Source organism: Pelophylax lessonae (assembly GCF_965119305.1).
Source record: "Pelophylax lessonae genome assembly, chromosome: 6".
NCBI classification, from domain to species: domain Eukaryota; kingdom Metazoa; phylum Chordata; class Amphibia; order Anura; family Ranidae; genus Pelophylax; species Pelophylax lessonae.
The window spans coordinates 103,137,304-103,161,713 of record NC_138773.1 but is presented as its reverse complement, the minus strand read 5'-3'; positions in this window follow the sequence as shown (position 1 = coordinate 103,161,713).

Here is a 24,410-nt window from a genome sequence, read left to right as displayed (position 1 = left end):
TTCACATGGAGGACCAGTGCTTGTTCAGCAGCATAGGAATCCATAGCCAGGGTCATAGCGGCAGCAGGAAAGGGAGCCAGGAGGACCAGGGGGGCAGCAGCATAGAGCTCCCGACCGAACCTTCAGGCGGTGCGGGCAGTGACCTCCTTCGGCCTGCAAGCATCAGATGGCAGCGGAGGTCCACCTACTCCACGGGCATGATCACGTCATGTTGTTTAATTGTTCTTGCATACATCACCCTGCTGATGGTGTTATAGACACATTGGTTTTAGCAGCTTTGCACAATCACTTGTGCCTTGGCTATTTCTTTGCTTCAACAAAATTTCTATTCATAGACTACAAGGCCTCAAGGTTCCATATTCCTCAGTCAGAACCGAGTTCAATTACACATATGGGTCCGTTCTACATGAGGTTTACATCATAGTTACATAGTTTGTGAGGTTGAAAAAAGACATGAGTCCATCCAGTTCCATCCAGTTCAACCTATGATGTGTGTGGTTTTGCTGTTAACCATACATTGTATACACCTGTATGTTGTGGTCTTTAAGGTGCCCATCTAATAGTTTTTTGAAACTATCGATGCTCCCTGCTGATACTGTATGACTGCTTGTGGAAGAGAATTCCACATCCTTACTGCTCTGACAGTGAAGAACCCCTTATGTATTTTAAGGTTAAACCGTTTTTCCTCTACTTTTAGTGAGTGGCCATGTGTCTTATTGTATTCCCTTTCTCTGAAAAGTTAGTTCCTTAGTATTTGTACATTGATATCATATGCCCCCTCAATCGTCTCTTCTCCAGAGAGAATAAGTTCAATTCTTGTAGTCTTTCCTCGTAGCCGATGCCCTCCATTCCCCTAATTATTTTTGTTGCCCTTCTCTGGACTCTCTCCAGTTCCAGCACATCCTTCCTGAGGACCGGTGCCCAGAACTGGACAGCATACTCTGTATGTGACCGGACCAGAGTCTTGTAGAGTGGGAGAATAATCTCTTTATTTCTGGAGTGAATCCCCTTTTTTATACATGCCAGTATTCTGTTGGCTTTGCTTACAGCGGCTTGGCATTGCATGCCACTGCCAAGCCTGTTGTCTACCAGTACCCCCAGGTCCTTTCCACACCCGCTCAATCCGAGTACTCCCCATTAATCATGACCCTCTGGACTCTCCCCTGGAGCCAGTTCTCTATCCAGGTACTCACCTTATGGTCCATACCTACCTTCCTTAGTTTGTACAGTAAGCGTTTGTGGGGAACGGTGGGGAGTCAGTCTTTTGCATTGACTGACTGTTTGAATTGTACAGTTTATGGACCCATTTTAGATCTGTTCAACGATTATGGCCATTTTTAATAACTCTTTATTTACAATTTTGGTTCTTATCACCTGTTAGAGGTGATGGTTCTTTTGCTGGACATTTTGGGGATTATTTACTAAAGTTGGAGAGTGAAAAATCAGGCTCACTTCTTCATAGAAACCAATCAACTTTTAACTTCAGCTTGTTCAGTTAAGCTTTGGCAATAAAACCTGGAAGCTGATTGGGTTCTATGCAGAAGTGTGCCTGATTTTGCACTCTCCAGCTTTCGTAAATAAACCCCTTTGTTTTTTTATGTCATGTACAGTCTAATCTCCTTGGACTTATTTAGCTGCAGACTGTTTGCCTTGGTCATTTGTTGGATCTGAATTTGGACCTTTGATCCTTTCCCTGTTGGAAGGTTTTAGTGTTTTAAGTATATTTGCTATCTTTTTTCCTGACAGGTACATTTTTCAAGTACTATTAGAAAGTGATTTTTACACAGGGAGGGTCTTGAACTCAATAGGAAGTTCTTGCATCTTACTATCATGCCCACTTTAATGTTTGTAGCAGGAAGAAGGTATTTCTTTCAGAGGGAAGGAAGGAGCTTGAAGGAAAACGAATGCTAAACCAGAAAAAAATAATGTCCCAATGTGACAACCATAGTTCACACTCAGTAGGTTCAACTGTTTCTGTTTAAAGAATATATTAGAACATTTTTTAACTTTTGTAAAATTGACTAATGAATAGGAGACTTAAAAAGTGATTGGTCTTCTTTGGGTAAAAATGTAGAAAACCACATTCTCTTAATGAAGAGAAAGGAGGGGGAAGGTGTATGGCGCTGCCAAAAACTGCTGATGTTTCTATATGTCCAAAATTTAGGCGTTATAGATACATACAAAATAAATCACCACTATGAATAAAGTGTCCAGTGCATCCTATGTGTCTTCCTATTGAATGTGCAATACTAAAAGATAATACAAATAAATAATAAATAATTGTGCTGAAAAGTGGATATAGAATAAGTGAAATTTGGTATGATGAGAAAATTAGATGAAATGTATGAATTAAAAAATAGATAAAGGGGTGGATTTGTACAGAATAAAAATAAATATATAAAAAATATAAAAATGGATCCACTTAAAGTATGACTTAAATAAGGTGCACAATAGGTAGATAAATATTATAGCAGCAATGATACAAGAATAAATAAGTCCGTTACACCTAAGAAAGAACAAATAGTCCCACAATGCAAGAAAATTCCTAAAAAACTTGGCAAAAAAAGGTGACTTGAGTGCAGGTGTTCTGATGAAATATTAAAGGTGCTCAGGTATATGGTGACCGTTCAGTGCTCCCCGCACCCCTTGGACCGCACTCACCAGAACTATGTACCCCTGCAGGGGTATCAGGCCTTGTCTATAATCCTGGATCTTCTCCACTGACCATCAAAGTGGTTGGGTGGTCCGATTATCTACCCGAATCTTGTGAACCAGGTTCCTTGATGTTAGGGTCCGAAGGTGTATCGATATGTGGGGGAAGAAGGCTCACATAGAGTAGTACTGCTAAGTTTTAAAATACTTTATTGTATATAAAAATTAGGTACTCACAAAGGGAATAGAGGGTAATGGCATAGAAAGCAATAATAGCGCACTTCCGGGACGCCGTGCGTTCCACAGGGCGGATGTGCGTTCCACCCCTAAGTGGAACGCACATCCGCCCTGTGGAACGCACGGCGTCCCGGAAGTGCGCTATTATTGCTTTCTATGCCATTACCCTCTATTCCCTTTGTGAGTACCTAATTTTTATATACAATAAAGTATTTTAAAACTTAGCAGTACTACTCTATGTGAGCCTTCTTCCCCCATATATCGATACACCTTCGGACCCTAACATCAAGGAACCTGGTTCACAAGATTCGGGTAGATAATCGGACCACCCAACCACTTTGATGGTCAGTGGAGAAGATCCAGGATTATAGACAAGGCCTGATACCCCTGCAGGGGTACATAGTTCTGGTGAGTGCGGTCCAAGGGGTGCGGGGAGCACTGAACGGTCACCATATACCTGAGCACCTTTAATATTTCATCAGAACACCTGCACTCAAGTCACCTTTTTTTGCCAAGTTTTTTAGGAATTTTCTTGCATTGTGGGACTATTTGTTCTTTCTTAGGTGTAACGGACTTATTTATTCTTGTATCATTGCTGCTATAATATTTATCTACCTATTGTGCACCTTATTTAAGTCATACTTTAAGTGGATCCATTTTTATATTTTTTATATATTTATTTTTATTCTGTACAAATCCACCCCTTTATCTATTTTTTAATTCATACATTTCATCTAATTTTCTCATCATACCAAATTTCACTTATTCTATATCCACTTTTCAGCACAATTATTTATTATTTATTTGTATTATCTTTTAGTATTGCACATTCAATAGGAAGACACATAGGATGCACTGGACACTTTATTCATAGTGGTGATTTATTTTGTATGTATCTATAACGCCTAAATTTTGGACATATAGAAACATCAGCAGTTTTTGGCAGCGCCATACACCTTCCCCCTCCTTTCTCTTCATTCTCACTATATTCTTAGTAATATAGTATAAAGGTGGGCTGCAGCCAATACTAAATACCAGGAATCTAGAATTATCCTAAGCGCGGATTTGTTTACATTCCACATTCTCTTAATGCCAGGTGACAGTCGAATTGGTATCTGATCTAAAGAAGACATAGAACAAAAAGTAAAAGTGATGCCATGCAGTTCTAAAGAGTGAACAGATTAAGACAAGACAGCTAAACAACATGCAATTGGAAAGGAACATAATTAGATTTTTATTGGTCTGAGTTAGGTGCTCAACTCTTATTGTAATTGACCAGAATTCCTCCTTGTCTGTCCCGTTAAAAATCTACAGCACCTGTGCTAATGGGTTTTGTTTCCATCAAGATGTAATGAGGACTGGCATATCTGCATGGTCTCCATGAGAATTGGGAGAGAGACAAATACCCAATTTTTATTACTGTCTGACAGAGACATAATGACTGCTGAGCAACTCATTATCATTATATTATACAATGATTTAACTAGAAATCTGTGCATTCCTGAAGCATGGCGGAGAAGCACGCTGTAGAATTAAACATGAGAGTCATCTAATTGCATTAATCTTTGATGTAAATTATCTTGATGTTCCTTGTCTTGTTATCTAGTCCACACAGCTGATAACAATGGACTTGGCACGATGTAAAAGAAAAAACTTTTAAATCTTTTACTTTCTGAATATGTCCATGTAAACTTTTCAGAATTTGATGAAGGGTGCAATGGCTTATGCCTGATACAAACTATAAGTGGTCTGAACAAAAAAGAAAAAGGACAGATCGCAATACCAACAAATGTGATGTTGGTGCAGCAATCTCCCCCGCTGTGCATTTGTATTCTGACATGGGGACTCCTCTCCTTTGCCAGAATACATTGACCAGTGCTCGCAGGCAGCCAATGGCAGATCAGATGCTGGTTTTCCAGCATATCCCTTTGACAAAAACTGGCTTCTGTTGGACAGGCTGCTGTACACACTGACCGAATGTCGGACAGTTTATCTGGAACCGAACAGTATTCCGCCTGTGTGTACCCAGGTTTAGTTTACCACGGAATTGATAGGAGCTGTTTTTGATCTGGTTTGATAATAATTTATTCAGATGGAAATAGCATTTGGCAAATACATTGTTTACACTAAGTGCTGGCATGTCAAAATTAGGTTTTTTGGGTCAAATGCAGCTTTCTCATCCCTTCCTTGTGACCGTGGAGCAGATTAAAATACAGTAGTGTGCAAAAGTTTTAGACAGGTGTGAAAAAATGTTGTCAATTAAGAATGCTTTCAAGGAATAGAAGTGTTAATAGTTTCCATTTTGTTAATTTATATAAAAAAAAAGGAAATAACGAGAAGGGAATCCAAATCAGATCCATATTTGGTGTGACCACCCTTCGCCTTCAAAACAGCATCAACTCTTCTAGGTACACTTACACACAGTTTTTGAAGGAACTTGGCAGGTAGGTTGTTCCAAACATCTTGCAGAACTAACCACAGATCTACTGTGGATGTAGGCTGCCTCAAATCCTTCTGTCTGTTCATGTAATCCCAGAAAAACTTGATGATGTTGAGATCAGGGCTCTGTGGGGGCCAAACCATCACTTCCAGGACTCCTTGTTCTTCTTTACTGGCTGGCTGTTTGCTTGGGGTTGTTGTCCTGCTGTAAAACAAATTTGAAGCCAATCCCAAAACTACCTGATGGTATGCCATGAAGTATTTGTCTGTATTTCTCAGCTTCCATTTGCAGGAATGAAACCCCATACTTGCAGGAAACCTCCAGCAGGCTTCACTGTTGCCTGCAGACACTCATTATTGTACTGCTCTCCGGCCCTATAGTTGAAGGTTGTTGTTCTGCTGCAGAATAAGATTAGGGCCAATCACACGCCTCCCTGATGGCAGCCTACATCCACAGAAGATCTGTGTTTAGTTCTCCAAGTGTACCTAGAAGAATTGATCCTGGTTTGAAGAGAAAGGGTAGTCACACCAAAAATTGATTTGGTTTAGATTTTGTTTTTCTGTTCGCTCACTTTACATTTTGTATATTGAAAATAATAATAACTGGTAATACTCCCATAAAGGGCCATGTTCAGAGACTACGTGTTATAGGCTCACAAAATCTGTCATCGTCTCTGCCAATGGAGACTACAAGGGGCGTTTTCAAAACACATTAAACAGTAACTCCACTTTTGTTGAGAAAAATCTCCTCTGGGTGATCTATGCACATTGCAAGGATTTTAACATACCTTGTTGCAGATTTCTACCCGTTTCTTCTCTGAAGAAAAAGATGCTTGCGGTGTGCACAGTGAATCTGAATGAGAGTGACTTTATTATTATTATTAATCAGCTGATACACCTGAAGTGTTCTAATGAGGAACGTTGAAGGACCTGCATCCTTTTAAAAGTAATTAATCCTTTGGGAGTATTTTACAAAAAATGACATTTTTGTTGCAGAGGATGCCTAAAATTTGACTTGAATCATAGTGCAGACTTCTTGAGAAATCAGTGAGCCAATCACACAAGCAGGAAATTAAATTTCTGATCACCAACTATGAACAGAATACCTCCAGGTTCCTAGATTGCACTCAATTATACAGAGAATTACAGGACTGCAGATTGAAAAGGAAAGATAATTTTTAATAACATTCAATTACAACACGGCTTCTGTAGCATATGTGTATGCTATATTATTTTTATTTTTTTTATTTGCTAGATTTTTTCCTATGAAACTTGAGTTACCTTTTAAGCAGTCATGGTTCACTGCTGTCATTATCAGAAAGCTCTGCCCTGGGAAATGCCATGTACCCATCTATGCATGTAGACATGTATTTTTTTTTTTTTTATGCCAACTGTAAATGGCACACAGTGCTTTTGAAGTGATGTATTTATTTTAAAAAATGACATAGCTGTTCATTCATCAAAACTGCATGTTAAATTTGTTATGTGCAAATGGGGACAAAATTAAACGTTCCTGGGCTGTATTATCTGCAAATCTAAAGTGTTAATGTGCAAAATACAACATTGTGGCCACTAGATGGTGCTGACAACCATACTTTTTTTTTTTTTTTTTTTTTATAATAGTAAACACAATGCATTGGCCATAATTCGATAAAGACACTAGATGGAGCTGACTATCATAGGAAATATGAATGTTCCTTCGTACAGTCTAGTGGACATATTGTGGTATGTTCCACATTTGAATTGCAGGGAATATAGCCTGAAAAATGTAAATTTTGCCCTTTTGCACAGAAGGAATTTGCATGCAGGTTTGATGATGCATCAAAACAAAACATGTTCAAAGTCTAAGCCCCCGTTCACACTGAGGCGACCTGTGAGGCGACCTGGTTGCCTCACAGGTCGCCGCAGGTCGCCTCCCATAGGGAAGCTGCGGACCCGTTCTAATAGGAGCGACACAAGTCGCTCCGACTTAGAAAAAGGGTCCGGAGCTTCTTTGGGGCGACCAGGAGGCGACCGCCATAGACTTCAATGTTATGAAGTCCGTGGTGGCCGCTCCGAGGTCACGGCGCGCTGCTCGCACCACGATCTCGGAGGTCGCCCCGGGAAGTAGCGTCGCGTGTATGTGAACCGGCGCTTACAGTTTGTTTTCTTTAGAAGCAGCCACTTCCTGAGTAGAAAAATCCACCCCACCAGCATACTGTAGAGAATGACCCTTGCTCTCTGTGTAGAAGCAGTGGTCTCTCTGCAGAAGCACCCCTGACTGCTAAGGCTGGCCATACATTATACAGTTTTCTTACAATTTTCTGTACAATTTACCTTCAACTATGTAGTACAAAGGCCTGCCTAATTGGATACAAGTGAACGTGTTGTTTAGCTTTGACCTCATATTATGTGGTTTATGGTAAATCTAACAGAAAATTGTACAAGAAAATTGAACATGTATAGCCAGCCTTAGTCGGACTGCGCAATAAATACCTGTAAAATACTAGGTAATCACAAAAAATATATATATCTGGTGTATAAATATGGATAAAAAGTGGTCATATAAAGATGTAATCAAATGAGTAAATGATCAAATATTAAATATGTGCAAAAATAAACAACACAGTAATTAATCAATCAAAATCAATATAACAGCCAAAAAAGTGCAAAGTGCAAAGAGGTGTCTAAAAAGTCTTCAATGTGCTAGTCCCAGTGATGGTATATATATATAAATATATACCAAAATGCAAATATTTATAAAAATAATAATAAATATGTTTATATAACAGTCTTTGTGAAAAGTGCAAACAGCCAAAATCTTCAGTAAGTGCTCAGGCCACTTAGGTGTGGCCGGTGCTTCCCAAACTGAGTGAGTGACCAGAGTGTCACAGACCGATATTAACCGTGCACCCCCTTGTGAGTGAGTGCTCACCTCAGATAAGATTCAATCAGACATAAATGCAGGGGATCTTTAGGGATGACCCATCTGGGTGGTTTCACTTCAGAAGCTCACAGCAGACCAACAGAGCTCAATATCGAGCGTGACATGTAGAAACAAAAAGCCTCCAATAGTGCTTATAACTTTAAAACTTTATTCGGATAAAAAGGTAATATATTGCACTCACATATCAGTGCATCCATGCACCTTTAAATCACCATGTGGGTATAGCCGATGTACATGTAAGTACCGTGGTGGTGTAGTGGGAGACACCGCAGCTGTGTGTGTCCTCCTACGCTGACACAGCCCGACAGTCTCACTGGTAGCGAAGCGCTCCGTCCGTCCTTGCCCCTCCCCTACGCGTTTTGACACAGGGGACCACGTGTCTTCATCAGGGAAATTTAGTCGGACCTGTAGCTCTGCTGCCTGCTGATTAAAGGACTTTAGCACTAATTCAGCTGGGGGTGTTTCAGACCCCTGGTAAAATATTTCATCGCATAATGTTCCATATGCTACTTAAAGCCCAACTCCAGGGTATTCGCAACCCCCTCTAAATAACCCCTAATCCCTAATATGAAGAAAAAAAAAAACCTCTCCACAGGCTGTTTTTTAACCACTTTAGCCCCGGAGGATTTTCCTGCTTAACGTCCAGGCCACTTTTTGCAACTTGGCACTGCGCGACTTTAACTGACAATTGCGCGGTCATGCAACGCCGTACCCAAACGAAATTTACGTCCTTTTTTCCCCACAAATAGAGCTTCTTTTGGTGGTATTTGATCACCTCTGTGCTTTTCATTTTTTGCAATATTAATAAAAAAAGCGAAAATTTTGCAAAAAAATTTACATTTTCTACTTTGACAGTTAACCACCTCCCGCCCGCGCTATAGCTCTAATTAGAGCGCGGGCTCTAATTTCCAGGAGGCCGTCTCTAAATGGCTTCCCAGTAACAGGCTCCCTGCGCGCTCCCGTGAGCGCGCATTGGGGAAAATCTGTGTCAGCCGTGTCCCTTGGACACAGCCAATCACATATCGTGGTGAATGGCCAATCACAGCAGCCATTTACCATGTGATCGGAACATCCAATGAGAGATGATCTCAAATGTAAACATATGAGATCATCTCTCATTGCCAGCTCTCTTCCTCACACAGAGACTGCAGTGTGAGGTTGAGGAGAGCCGATCAGACACAGAGAAATGTAATCAGGGCACTGATCACCAGTGCCCTGATTACACAAGAGGTAAATAAAAAGCCATCAGTGCCCACAGTGCCCGCCATCAGTGCCCATAGTGCTTCCAGTCAGTGCCCATCAGTGCCTGCTCATCTAGGCACTGATGGGCACTTACTAGCAGCACTATGGGCACTGAGTGTGGGCACTGATGGTGCTGCCCATCAGTGCTCATCAGTGCCGCCCAACAGTGCTCATCAGTGCCACCCGTCAGTGTCCATCAGTGCCACCTCTCAGTGCCCATCAGTGCTGCCCATCAGTGCCACCTCTCAGTGCCCAGCAGTGCCACCTCTCAGTGCCCAGCAGTGCCGCCTATCAGTGCTCATCATTGCCGCCTATCAGTGCTCATCAGTGCCACCTATCAGTGCTCATCAGTGCGCATATTAGTACCTCCTCATCAGTGCCCATAAGTGCCACCTCATCAGGGCCCATCAGTGCAGCCTATCAGTGCCCATCAGTGCCGCCTCATCAGCGCACATCAGTGAAGGAGAAAAATGTATTTATTTTCAAAATTTACTCACAGAAAATAAGAAAAACTTTATTTTTTCAAAATTTTCTGCCTTTTTTCTTTTTTTTTGTAAGAAATAAAAAACCCAGAGGTGATTAAATACCACCAAAAGACAGCTCTATTTGTGTGAAAAAAATGATAAAAATTTCATATGGGTACAGTGTAGCATGACCGCGCAATTGTCATTCAAAGCGTGAGAGCGCTGAAAGCTGAAAATTGGCCTTGGCAGGAAGGGGGTGAAAGTGCCCTGTAGGCAAGTGGTTAAAAAATATCCTATATATTCAATTTTTGTCATATATTTAGGCCAAAATGTATTTAGCTACATTTCTTTGACAAAAAAATTCTCAATGAGCGTATTTTTAACCGCTTTAAGACCGGAAGATTTTACCCCATTACTGACCAGGCTATATTTTGCGATTCGGCACTGCGTTATTTTAACGGACAACTGTGCGGTCATGCGATGCTGTACCCAAATTTAATTTATGTCCTTTTTTCCCCACAAATAGAGCTTTCTTTTAATGGTATTTGATCACCTGTGCAATTTTAAATTTTTGAAAAAAAGAGCAATATTTTTTACATTCTGATATATAACATTTCCAAAAAAAAAATGTATAAATCAAATTTTTTTAACATTTTAGGCCAATATGTTTTCTGCTACATATTTTTGGTAAAAAAAAAATCACAAAAAGCGTATTTTGATTGGTTTGTGCAAAAGTTATTGCGTTTACTAACTACGGAAAGATTTGTAATTTTTACTGTTTATTCTTTTTTACTAGTAATGGCAGCGATCTGCGATTTTTTTTTGCGGGACTGCGACATTGCGGCGGATAGATCGGACCCCTAACTGACATTTTTGACACTTTTGGGGGTACCAGTGACATTAATACAGTAATCAGTGCTATAAATATGCACTGTTACTGTAATAATGACACTGGCAGGGAGGGGGTTAACACTGTTGGTGATCAAGGGGTTAAATGTATGCATCATGCTTACTGACGTGTGGGGGGAGGGGGTTGTGTGACAGAGACACAGATCGCAGGTTCAGCTATGCTGAATCCTGTAATCTGTCACTGTCAGTCACAAAGGAGATCCGCCCGCTTTGTTTACACAAGCGGGCGGATTTCCTCACTCAATCCCCGACGATCGGGGAAGAGCGGCGGTGATCACCCACTCTCCTCCCCTGGCCTGACTCCCGCTGTGTCTGAATACAGCGGGAGCTAGCCTCCGGCGGTGCGCGCGTGCCGCTGAGAGAGGAGAGAATCTGGTGACGTAGGTCTACGTCGCCAGACCTTAACGAACCACTTTGCCGCAGTACTGTCAATGTGAGCAGTCGGCAAGTGGTTAATGTAAATGAAACCAATGTCACATGATAATCCTTTTCTCTTCTTCTGTTTACTTCTTAGGGCCCTTCTTTGGGTTCCACGTCACTGCCTGTTTGATGTACACAATTCCGATTGGTGAAGGTGGCACTTCCATCTTCTGGGTCCTCTTTCATAGGCTCCAAAGGAGAACTGATAGAGCGGGGAGGAGATAAAGAGCAGGGAAAATTATCAAGTCTCCATGGCAGGGTACTGGCTTTGCTCATAGAAGAAACAATGATTCAATCTACTACACTGCAGGATGGCTTAAGAAGAGGTGTTTGGAATCAAGGCTAAGGAGTAAGGTAACTGATGCACAATGCACAAATACATTTCATTTTTTTACCCTGGAGTTGGGCTTTATGTTTAATCTTTTTATTAGAGTGTTTCAAAAATATTACCTGAGCTAGCATACTACTGATACAGCAACTATATATCAACATCCTTTAGGGTACATATATATATACACTATATTACCAAAAGTATTGGGACTCCTGCCTTTACACGCACATGAACTTTATTGGCATCCCAGTCTTAGTCTATAGGGTTCAATATTGAGTTGGCCCACCCTTTGCAGCTATAACAGCTTCAGCTCTTCTGGGAAGGCTGTCCACAAGGTTTAGGAGTGTGTCTATGGGAATGTTTGACCATTCTTACAGAAGCGCATTTGTAAGGTCAGGCACTGATCTTGGACGAGAAGGCCTTGCTCGCAGTCTGTGCTCTAATCCATCCCAAGGTGTTCTGTCAGGTTGAGGTCAGGATTCTGTGCAGGCCAGTCAAGTTCCTCCACCTCAAACTCACTCATCCATGTCTTTATGGACCTTGCTTTGTGCACTGGTGTGCAGTCATGTTGGAACAGGAAGGGGCCCTCCCTAAACTGTTCCCACAAAGTTGGGAGCATGAAATTGTCCAAAATGTCTTGGTATACTGATGCCTTAAGAGTTAAGAGCCCTTCACTGGAACTAAGGGACCAAGCCCAACCCCTGAAAAACAACCCCACACCATAATCCCCCCTCCACCAAATGATTTGGACTAGTGTACAAAGCAAGGTCCATAAAGACATGAATGATCAAGTTTAGGGTGGAGGAACTTGACTGGCCTGCACATTGTCCTGACTTCAACCCGATAAAACACCTTTGGGATGAATTCGACAGAGGCTGTGAGCTAGGCCTTCTCGTCCAACATCAGTGCCTGACCTCACAAATACGCTTCTGGGAGAATGGTCAAACATTCCCATAGACACACTCCGAAACCCTTTGGACAGCCTTCCCAGAAGAGTTGAAGCTGTTATAGCTGCAAAGGGTGGGCAACTCAATATTGAACCCTATAGACTAAGACTGGGATGCCATTAAAGTTCATGTGCATGTAAAGGCAGGAGTCCAGATACTTTTGGTAATATAGTGTATATATACCCTAAGGGGTGTTGATATATAGTTGCTGTATCAGTAATATCCTAGCGCAGGTAATGTCATCCTCATCTTCATCCTCCCTGCCACCTTACTAACACACTACTCCTGTCATCCTCATCCTCCTCCCACCTGACACCCCACTGCAACCTTCCTAACACACTACCCCCTGTCATATTCATCCTCATCACACCTGGCACCCCACTTCCTCCTTTCTAACACACTACCCCCTGTCATCCTTATCCTCATCACACCTGGCACCCAACTGCAACCTTGCTAAAAACCTACCCCCTGTCATCCTTATCCTCATCACACCTGGCACCCCACTGCTATCTTGCTAAAACACTACCCCCTGTCATTCTCATCATCATTTCACCTGGCACCCCACTGCAACCTCCTAACACACTACCCCCTGTCATCCTAATCCTTATCACACCTGGCACCCCACTGCCGCCTTGCTTACACACTACCCCCTGTCATCTTCATCCTCATCCTAATCCCACCTGGCACCCAAACTGCAACCTTGCTAACAACCCACCCCCTGTCATCCTCATCTTCATTGCACCTGGCACCCCAGCGCAACCTTACTAACACCCTATCCCCTGTCATCTCCATTTTTATTACACCTGGCACCCCACTGCAGCCTTGCTAACAAACTACCCTCTGTCATCCTCATTCTCATCTTCATCACACCTGGCACTCCAATGCATCCTTCCTAATACACTACCCCCCGTCATCCTCATATTTATCACAACTGGAACCCCGCTGCAACCTTGCTAACAATCTACCCCCTGTCATCCACATCCCACCTATAACCCACTGCCAGATTCCAAACACCTGCATTGACAAAGCAGCTTATTCCAATGTTGAGAGGACAAGGGTCTCTTCCCCACAAATGTGTTGTGGCGGGTATATTGAAATATGGAACACTATGTTAACAATAAAGATGCCACCCCAGGTGAATGATTTAGTTTTATTAAACCCACAACAGTAAAATCATTCTGTATATGCAGAAAGCATGCTTGTTATGCCCCTTATTCTGGAACCTAAGGGGTTATTCATCTGCATTGTGTAAAAAGGCTGTTTGATTATGTTTTCTCTGATCATCTCCTTCTTCAACAGACTCCACAAAATAATCTAATGTTTACAGTCAGGCTGCACAGTTTGGTGTGTATTGCTAGAGAGTTTTTTTTTTTCTTGGGAGAGTGCATGTGATCAGCACAGGGGCAATCAGCACTGTCCAGACATGTCCAGACAGAGGGTTAGGAGTCTTGAAGCCTAATAAGGCAATCATGGGAGAAATGAAAACTCCTCCTACAAGCTATCAGCGCTTACTGATACAAGTCACAAGATTGTTCTAACTGCTATATGCAGCTGATGAAAAAAGGTATTTATCAGTTTATATTTACTAAAATAATTGCATTTCCATGTTCTGTGTACTGTGGGAAACAAGACATAGTGAATGCAGGTTCTGGGTTCAGTAACGCTTTAACTTTAAAATTAGTTAGCCAAATTCCTCAAATCCTTTATAATGGAAGGAAGAGAGATATGAGGGTGTGCTATATATAATAGGAGATTGTCAAAATAAAGTAATAATTAATGTTGACATGTGCCAACTGTGATACCCTGAAAATCAGGGCTATGACGGGGGGCTTTAGCGAGGTGTTCCATGGTAAGAATATACAATAGAAGTAAAAGAGGGCACCCTTGAAGAGTATCACTATAGATCCAGATAGGATTGGAAAAGGGGAACTTCACCCAAAAGGGGAAGTTCTGATTGTTTACATCCTTCCCCTGGCTTTGACAGGTACTTGCTCCCACTTTTGGGTCAGATCGGCCTCTGCCCCCCCCCCCCCCCTCGCAGCTTTCTGGGACGTACACAGGTCCCAGAAAACTGCAGGACCATTCACAGAGCGCAGCACGGCTCAGGTGCAGACATCGCTGGAACCCAGGACAAGTAAGTGTCCTTACGTTAAAAGTCAGCAGCTATTGTATTTGAAGCTGCTAATTTTACATTTTTTGGGGAGGAGACTGGAGCTTCTCTTTAAGTTTTGGTATGGTCGTAGCTTTTTTTTTTTTTCGCATGGAGGGCCGGGCCAGTAATTTGCCAGGTTTATTGTGGAGTTGGGCTTTAAATAAATTGGTGCAGATCCCAGTTAAATCCATTTTCATTACAGGTGGTAACACTACAAAATGTGAAAAAGAGCAAGTGAGTTAAATACTTATGCAAAGCACTGTATGGTTTGAAAATGTATATACCATACATGTGTCATGCATTCATGAAAAAATTTGCACTATAGCTATAATTTTCCTTTTGCCATCAATAAAATATGGATATATAAAGAGAAAATATTTTGAAGCATGTAGGCCACCTTGTTGTGTTTTGCAAACACAAAAGTCTTGATGCGTTGACAATTATGACAATTATGACAATTATAGCAAAGCGCTTACCTCTGGGTTCTGTAATTATCACAGCGCTGATATGGTGTAAATAATATTACTTAAAAAGTAAGAGTTACTTAGCAAGGAATAGTTCCTTATAACACTAAAGAAAAACTGTGAAATGAAAAACTATGTATATATAGTATACAGTATATACAGAGTATACAGTGTATGTGTATATATATATATATATATATATATATATATATATATATACAGAAAACATGTATTTTTAGAGTTGTTATAAAAGCCAGTTAACCTCCAGAGATTTCTGAACCCTTTTGGGCTACCCTCCACCTTTTATATATTTTTAAAACATAATTCATTCATCACCAGGAAAGGAAGTAAAAGGAAATCTGAAAAAACAAACTGCAAAAATTAAATAAAAATACTGTTTCCTGATATTCAAACCTGAAAAAAAGGTTTTGGATTTGGATGCACTTAAAAGCTAAATTATTTTTTCAAAGTAGTGGATAGGGCCTAATTATAAAACAGTCAATATGACATTCACCAAACATACACCATCAGTAAAGTTTTTACTGTATAATAAAACACATTTTCCAGGTTCAAACTGGATGCAAGTCAAAAATTGGATGCAAGCCATAAACACACCATTTATTTTTATTTATTTTTAACTAGTAATGGCGGTGATCAGCGACTTATAGCGGGACTGTGATATTGCGGCAGACAATTTGGACACTAACTGACTCTTTTCACACTCAATGACACCTAATGCAGTAATCAGTGCAAAAAACATGCACTGTTACTGTACTAATTACACTGGCTGGGAAGATGTTAACATCAGGGCCAATCAAAGAGTTAAATGTGTGCCTAACCAGTGTTTTTTAAATGGTGGGAGTTGTTTTTACTAGGGGAGGGCATTGATCCATATTTCTGCTTTGCAGAAATACAGGATCCATGCCTTACCCGGTGGACATCGAGTCCGCGGTACCCACCGCTGGGCTCCCGCTGTGTGTTTTCACAATGGAAGTGAGTAGCCGCCGCTGGCGCACATGCATTCGCCTTACCCTAAAAATCCATAACACAAATATATACAGTATATATATATATATACATGATCTGGCACACAGGTGCCAAGCCAACCTGTAGCAGTAAAACTGCTATGGGGCAGACTTGAACTGCTCATTAAAACTGCTATGGGGCAGACTTGAATTAGCTCATTTGGTACCCACAACCACTGGCGTGCACCCCTAGGAGCCGCCAAATGGCACATGCTCAGCTGTAGGAGTGGTTTAAAGGGTGCGTAATCTAAGGTTTAATCACATGGCTACTCTGGGCCATACACCTACAAGATTAAGTCTAAATCTCAGGAGGTGGGAAGCAGGGGCAGGTGCCCTGGGCACTATGGTATAATGTGAGGTGGAGGGGCACCACAAGGAGGTTAGGGGGATTTGTGTAGGGGGGGGGGGATTTGGGGGAATGGCAGGGGATAGGAATTGTTCAAGAAGGGGAAATTTGGGGAGGTGTGCTATGAGTAGTGATTTGAGGGGATTTGTGTTGGGAGGGGGGATTGGGGAAGAAGACTTGTGCTGGGAGGGGGAATTTTTGGGGGTTTGTGCTAGAAAAGGTATTATGGTAGAGGGGTGGGGATTTGTGCTAGGAGGGATGATTGGGAGTATTAGTGCTAGGAGGGGTAATTTGGGGGGGGGGGGGAAATTGGTGCTAGAATGAGGGATTGGGGAGAATTTGTGAATTTGTTCTGGGGGGTATTGGAGTAGGGGAGAGGATTTTTGCGGGTCTTTAACTCGGGTTTCAAAAGGAGAAACCTTTTGAATTTTCAAACTCGGGTTTTTAACCCCTGGGGGTTTGAACGAAGAGTTGGAAGTCCACACCATTGTTTGATCCTTCATCTTTGATAATTATTAAAATCTTTATATATATATATATTTTTTTTTTTTCATATTTAATTTTAGATTTATTTCATATTAATTTTTACGATTTATTTTTGGTTTGTTTTTTCTCTTAATTTTGTGGTTTGTTTTTTCTTTTTGTTTTTAGGCTACTATGAAATAATGTTATTAGTAAACCAGATATTGATGCATTTTCTACACCGCATATATTATATAACATAATTCATCCGTATATTTTTACAATGTAATGTGTAATTTTTATAAGTCTTTTCAGTATTGCCTCAGTCTGTAAATTTCTTTTTGTAAGCCGATGTTGAGGGGTTAACAGTGTAGAAGAGCCCTTGGGCTTCCTCCCCTCCCCCTAGCTTTAAATGACCCAGTTGCCGGCCCGTTCTGTGACTATGACAAAGCGGTACTTTTGCGAAACACGTCGTCACGGGCTCACGGCAACTGGGCATTGTTTGCGAGTCAAGCTGGCTCTGAATTTCGTCACATTACTTCCGGTAGTGACGTCCTTCCGGTCCCTCCAGCTGCACGCATCCATTCCACTCTGCATCGCAGGAGGAAGAAGGAGGAAGTGTCAGTGCACACCGGCCGGTGTAACGTTAAAAAACCATACCCCGTGAAGAAACCATACCCTCGTCATTTCCGGTCTGAAACAGCTGAGCAGCGCAGCAGTGCGCATGCTCAGAGGCCTGGATACGTAATTGAACATGAAAGGATTTGAGAAGTGCGCATGCTCGGTGGGCATGAAATTATCACGGCACTGTGTCTAATGTTAAACTTGCGGCGGGTACATTAAAACACTTCGGCTGCAACATAAATCATCTCCTCTGCTATCGCTGTAACTTCCCTCATCTCCGGTAATAAATATAAAAGCAGCGGCGGGAGTATGAGATGTAAAGGACGGCGATCGCGGCTCCGTGATCCGCTTTTATATTTATTACCGGAGATGAGGGAAGTGACAGGGGAAGGAGGGGAGATGATTTATGTTGCAGAGGAGCTGTTTTAATGTAAGCGCCGCAAGTTTAACTACCGTGAGAAATCCATACCCTCCGTAGCTGCACCGGAAGTGACGAGGGTATGGTTTTCTCACGGGTATGGTTTTTTTCATGGAACACCGGTTCGGTGTGCCCCCCCCCCCCCCCGCTGTGCATTTTACCAGCTGAAGTTTCTGCTATCATAGAGCGGATCCCATTTGGTGGCAATGCTTGATGTTCACCCCTCATCCATCAGGGGCTACATATACCGGTTTGGAGTTTAACTTCAACTTTATTTCTTAATAAACTACATTGATTTATGTTGGCTGTGGTTCCCTTATATCCACTGAGGTTAGCGATGATCTCCTTGTTTCTATGTACTTTTGTGCTCTTTTCAGCCTCTTCAACAGCAGCACCATAGGTGGAGTTAATAATTATCTAGTGAGACTGCCACAGTTCCAGCAAAGGAATTCTCTGTTTTTGAGAGGATTTATGCTCAGGGGGGGAATTTGAGGGGTAAAAAATTTGTACTAGGAGGAGGGAATTTTCTTTTTTTTTTTTAGGGGGGGGGGGGGTTAATGCTGGGGCATATGGGGACTGAGATGATTTGAGCTGGGGGGCAAGATTCATGCTGGGAAGTGGATTTTTAGCAGGTGGGTGGATTTTACTTAAGAGGAGGGGGTGTTTATGCTTAGGGGGTAACCATGGGGATTTTTACTGACACATAATGCTTGGGGGGGCACAATTTGACATGTTCGCCTTGGGTTCTAGATGACCTTGTCCCGGCACTGGCTTTTCATACAGGACGGGAAATGAAGGGGAATCAGAGATCCCCTTTTCCTGCAAAGCCAACGTTAATCATCACGTGGCAAAGAGAACCAAACCTGGCAGAAAATGCACCACATAAATGCCTCCATGATACTGTCCTGTAAAACAGGTGGAAACAGGGGCCAGCTTGTAAAATGCAATGTTTAATTCCAAGCTGTCAACCAATTCATTGTGAATGGCTTTGAAACCTAATCTTATTAATATTCGCAGCAAACATTTTACATATGCATTGCTTTTTTATTACTTTGTGTTTGGAGCCTGAAAAAGAAAAATAATGAAAAAAAAGAAAAACATACACAGTGGTGTTTTGCAGCTTGTAATTTCATAAGCTCTTCTTTTTTTTCATGAACTTGGAAGCTCGATAAGTGAAGGAAAAACAATGGAACATTTAATTACGCTTGTCTGTGTGTGAAGTGGGAGATACATTGCAGGAAATTAACTAAACAGGACAGTGATGGGGAGGTAATGTGAATGCATTACATAGAAAGACAACTCATTTGAAATAAAAAACGTTTTATTCCTTGATAAGCGTTAAACTCGCGGCTGGAACGTACATCCCTCCCCCACATATTAGTCTCTGCATTTCCTTATTGAAGAGGCTATTTTTCAAAGTCTCCGTAGTGCGGTCCTTGCATGAGAAATAGGGAGGCTTGGAGAAAGTAGGAACATGGGGCTAGTATTATTAAAGTGTGTGAACAGCTGGCGGGCCTGAGTTAATGTCGGTTCACACAAAAAGTCTTTTAGAAATTTTAGCTTTTATCTCCCAGAAAACCCACAGGAGAGATTTAAGATTTTTTTTTTTCAATGCGAAATCTAGTGCTAAATAAGATTGTACAGATAAAGTGACTTGCAGCATCTTATTTATAGAGGAATAAAGCACATAGTGGCTGATACATAAAAATTCATAGAATGGAAGCAGAGGGGTTGCTTGTAGCTATTAGGCAGACTTAGGATGTAATTGTGCAAGTATATTTTATTCATTTTTATGGGAAGCCCTTTTTGTACCCCAGGTTTTTTCTTTTTTTTTTTTAATTCTGTATACTAGGCATGTAGCCCCTGTGCCTGAGAATCTGGCATTTCTGAGTGGCCAAAATCATAAGTACATCAACTGTACATCAGCCAGTCCCACTGCCAGCAGACTGTAGAACTCTATGAAAGGCTGAAAATTGTGGGGGCTGGAAAGTACACAAAGTGGTAGAAACATTTAAGGCCATATGTGTCCAGGGATGAAGAACACAGACGTCTTGCATTCTGGGCACATGTGTAGCACCCTTCAAGATAGACTGCTAGTGAGAATTAGGCAACAGCATGTATTTGCTTGTGTCTGCTCTTGGCTCTGCAGGCTGCAAGTTTGATTACTTCCCCCTGTCTTCTGGTAGCCTCCAGAAGCAATCAGACAAGCAGACTAAATATTTATGCAGCCTCAGCCAACCCCTGGGGGAGGGTGCCCAGATGGAGAGTGTATAAATAGCCTGGAGCCTAGTAGAGCAGTGTTCTTCCCCAGGAGAAGTTCCCAGCCAGAAGGGCTGCTGCCCTTTCTGACAGTTCAGCTGGGGAGTCTGCTATTCTCATTAAAGTCCCAGCTATGCATTGCTGGGAGGCCTATCCTTCTAATAATCCCTTTTGGAGCTAAAAGAGAGGGGTTCTACTTGGAATCTGATCTGGATGTTTTGCAGAAAAGTCTGTCTGCCAGAGTCTGAGGGAGACATCCAAGCCTTGGGGACACTGTGACCTACAGACCTAAGGGAGAAGGATTTCAGTGACTGTTGCTGTTCTTCTGTTTAAGGCTTGCCTACCTGCCTGCCCTGGAGTTTGGTGTCCTGCTTATCCCAGTGCTGTCTACTTCATGTCCTACTGCCTAATGGACTGTTCTGAGAAGTAGCTACAAAGGGAAGAGTGTCCTCATATTCCTGCTCAGTGTTCTGGAATATCCCGCTGTTCCCCTAAACCCCATTCAAGTTAATCTGCAATAAACTTGAAAAAGATAACCCCTAGATTGTTTTCTGAGCCAGAAGAGTGAATTTTGTGGTTTACCTGACTGCTGCTGCACTAGTGGGAAGAGAAACTGGGACACAAATCAGCAGCCCTTGCGAGGGTAGCGCTACACAGACAGCCTTAAACTTTATTAGTACTGGGTGCACTGTCCAGCTTCATAAGTTTTTAGCCTGACTCTGACAGGCTGGATGCTGCAGGGCTGGATGGTGTACCTGGGCCTTCTGCCTGGACAAAAACCATGGGATTGGCCACACACAGCCTAAACACTCAGTGTACATGTAGCCGAATGGGGCATTTATATTTTGCTCCAGACATTAAATTATATCTAACGCTAAAACTTTTAAAGTTCAGTAAAGTAGGGAAGGGTGAAACCTTTTTTGGCCATCTGTATTCCATTTGGGAGGTGGGAATCTCTCCAAAGTGAGGGAAATGCCCTCTGACAATTGTCACCACAATCAGTGTTCCCACTGGAAAATTTTTCCTCACCTCCTGTTCTGACAACAGCACAAAGTTTTATATTTTCCCTCATTTTCACTTCTGGGGACACCAGGACAAATAGAGTTGGTAAACTTACCGAGAAAGGATACAGATACTTCCGAAGACATCACACATTGATGACGAAACGCGTCAAGTTGAAACGCACGTAGCCTCGTTTCCATTGTGGTACGTGGAACGCAAGCCGAGCTATACCCGGAAGCTCCGTGTAGAGAGGGGCGGACCTAAACCGGCGTCCCGCAAGGCTTCCAAACACTTGGTTTTTATGCAGCATTCCACTGTCTTTTTAATACTGTACCACCAACGTTTATACTAGCTTTTTTAATTACTATTACACTTTTAAAATAAACATGGATTCTTTTACTACACCATGAGGAGTGCGATATTTTTGTCTCAATATACCAACTACTAGGATCCAGGACCACCCCGATCACGAATGACTGGGACCCCGCTGGACACTTACCACACAAGCTCATTTGACCCACTTGTCATAAGACATTGGGAGTCAACAACATCTGGTGAGTTGGCATTGCCTATCCCATGTATACAGGAGCATGGAGGGTGACACCACCATTGCACTATTGATTTGAAAATATCAACACTGAAGTTAGAACAGTCACTGGGCATTACCATTTAATTTTGGAGTATATGGACACTATTTCTATGCATTGGACTTTTTAATGAACTTTTAGGTTATCACTGTCATATAATTTATTTTATAAGTGTGTATATTATTCTGTTTGCACAACCAAAAATAAGCACAGTCTATGCACTTTACCGTTTTCTGTTCAATTAAGCACACATGATTAGTGTGTGCACTATTTCCATTTATGACTGCAAAGTCAAATCTGGCACAGTATATGCACAATATTGTTTGTGATTTATTCAGCACATGAGAATAGTGTATAGGTGGAATTACACACCCCCTATATTTGGGTATGCGCTGTAGGTGATGTTCGCTATACTACCTAGTTTCATATTAACACCCTCAGGGCTGTTTGCAGCAGCAACCCCCAAGTCACAGGTAGACTTATTGTTGTCAATACCAACACACCCGGTATCACCAATCTACACACTATTCCATCTTCCTATACCTTCTTGCTCCAGGATATGCGCTGTTGATGTAATATCTAAATATTGCACAAAGTTTCCAGTCCTCACCCCTAGGGGTTAATCACAGCAGCAATCCAATACCACATCTAGTATAGAGATTGGCGCGAGTGTTTTTTCCATTTTCACAGACTTTGTAAAAAACCTGACAAAGTTTCTAACCCATATGCACAAAAAACGTTTGGGCTTTAGATATGTTTTATTTAGTGAAGCATTTTTGACAGATATGGACACAGTGCTTTAGTTGAACCCTATGGGAGAGAGTCTGCTTGCAGTTGTTTTTGCCATATGTTGCATTGTTCCTTCACACATGCAAGTGTGAATCAATGTCACACGCATCCCAAGTTACCATCATGTTTATGTTTAACACCACCAAAGCTCAATTCCATACATTTAATTCCCACAAACCATGTATATACCTCCTGCTAACCTACCGGCTGTAAATCTACTTTTGTTTAGGTATATCACCATCAACTCCAGCCCATGGTCTTCAAGGACTCATGGTCTTATGTAGAGATAGGGATGGAAATAAACCTTGTTTTCTTCCCTTAAGTGATAACGGAGTGCGTGTGGGGAAGGAAGGAGTAGGGGGATGAGTTAGGGATATCACCTTGTAATCCTGTCATAAAAGTCCTTGATTTAGAATTTCATTGGCCGCTGCACAGAAATTATCGGTGACACTCCTTGGTTAACTGATTGACCTCCGGAAGATATTTCGCCCTTCATGACTAGGCCATTTTTTGCGATATGGCACTGAGTTACTTTAACTGACAATTGCGCAGTCATGCAACTCTGTACCCAAATAAATGTATGTCCTTTTTTCCTTTTTTTAGGCTGTAAACAAACAAAAAAAAAACAATAAAGAAAAAAAAAAAATATATATATATATATATATATATATATATATATATATATACAGCTGCAAGAAAAAGTATGTGAACCCTTTGGAATGATATGGATTTCTGCACAAATCGGTCATAAAATGTGATCTGATCATCATCTAAGTCACAACAATAGACAATCACAGTCTGCCTAAACTAATAACACACAAAGAATGAAATGTTGCCATGTTTTTATTGAACACACCATGTAAACATTCACAGTGCAGGTGGAAAAAAGTATGTGAACCCTTGGATTTAATAACTGGTTGAACCTCCTTTGGCTGCAATAACTTCAACCAAACGTTTCCTGTAGTTGCAGATCAGACGTGCACAACGTGTCAGGAGTAATTTTTGACCATTCCTCTTTACAGAATTGTTTCAGTTTAGCAATATTCTTGGGATGTCTGGTGTGAATCGCTTTCTTGAGGTCATGCCACAGCATCTCAATCGGGTTGAGGTCAGGACTGTGACTGGGCCACTTCAGAAGGCGTATTTTCTTCTGTTTAAGCCATTCTGTTGTTGATTTACTTCTATGCTTTGGGTCATTGTCCTGTTGCAACACCCATCTTCTGTTGAGCTTCAGCTGGTAAACAGATGGCCTTAAGTTCTCCTGCAAAATGTCTTGATAAACTTGGGAATTAATTTTTCCTTCAATGATAGCAATCCGTCCAGGCCCTGATGCAGCAAAGCAGCCCCAAACCATGATGCCCCCACCACCATACTTCACAGTTGGGATGAGGTTTTGATGTTGGTGTACTGTGCCACTTTTTCGCCACACATAGTGTTGTGTGTTTCTTCCAAACAACTCAACTTTGGTTTCAACTGTCCACAGAATATTTTGCCAGTACTACTGTGGAACATCCAGGTGCTCTTGTGCAAACTGTAAACGCGCAGCAATGTTTTGTTTGGACAGCAGTGGCTTCCTCTATGGTATCCTCCCATGAAATCCATTCTTGTTTAGTGTTTTACGTATTGTAGATTCGCTAACAGGGATGTTAGCATTTGCCAGTGACTTTTGTGAGTCTTTAGCTGACACTCTAGGATTCTTCTTCACCTCATTGAGC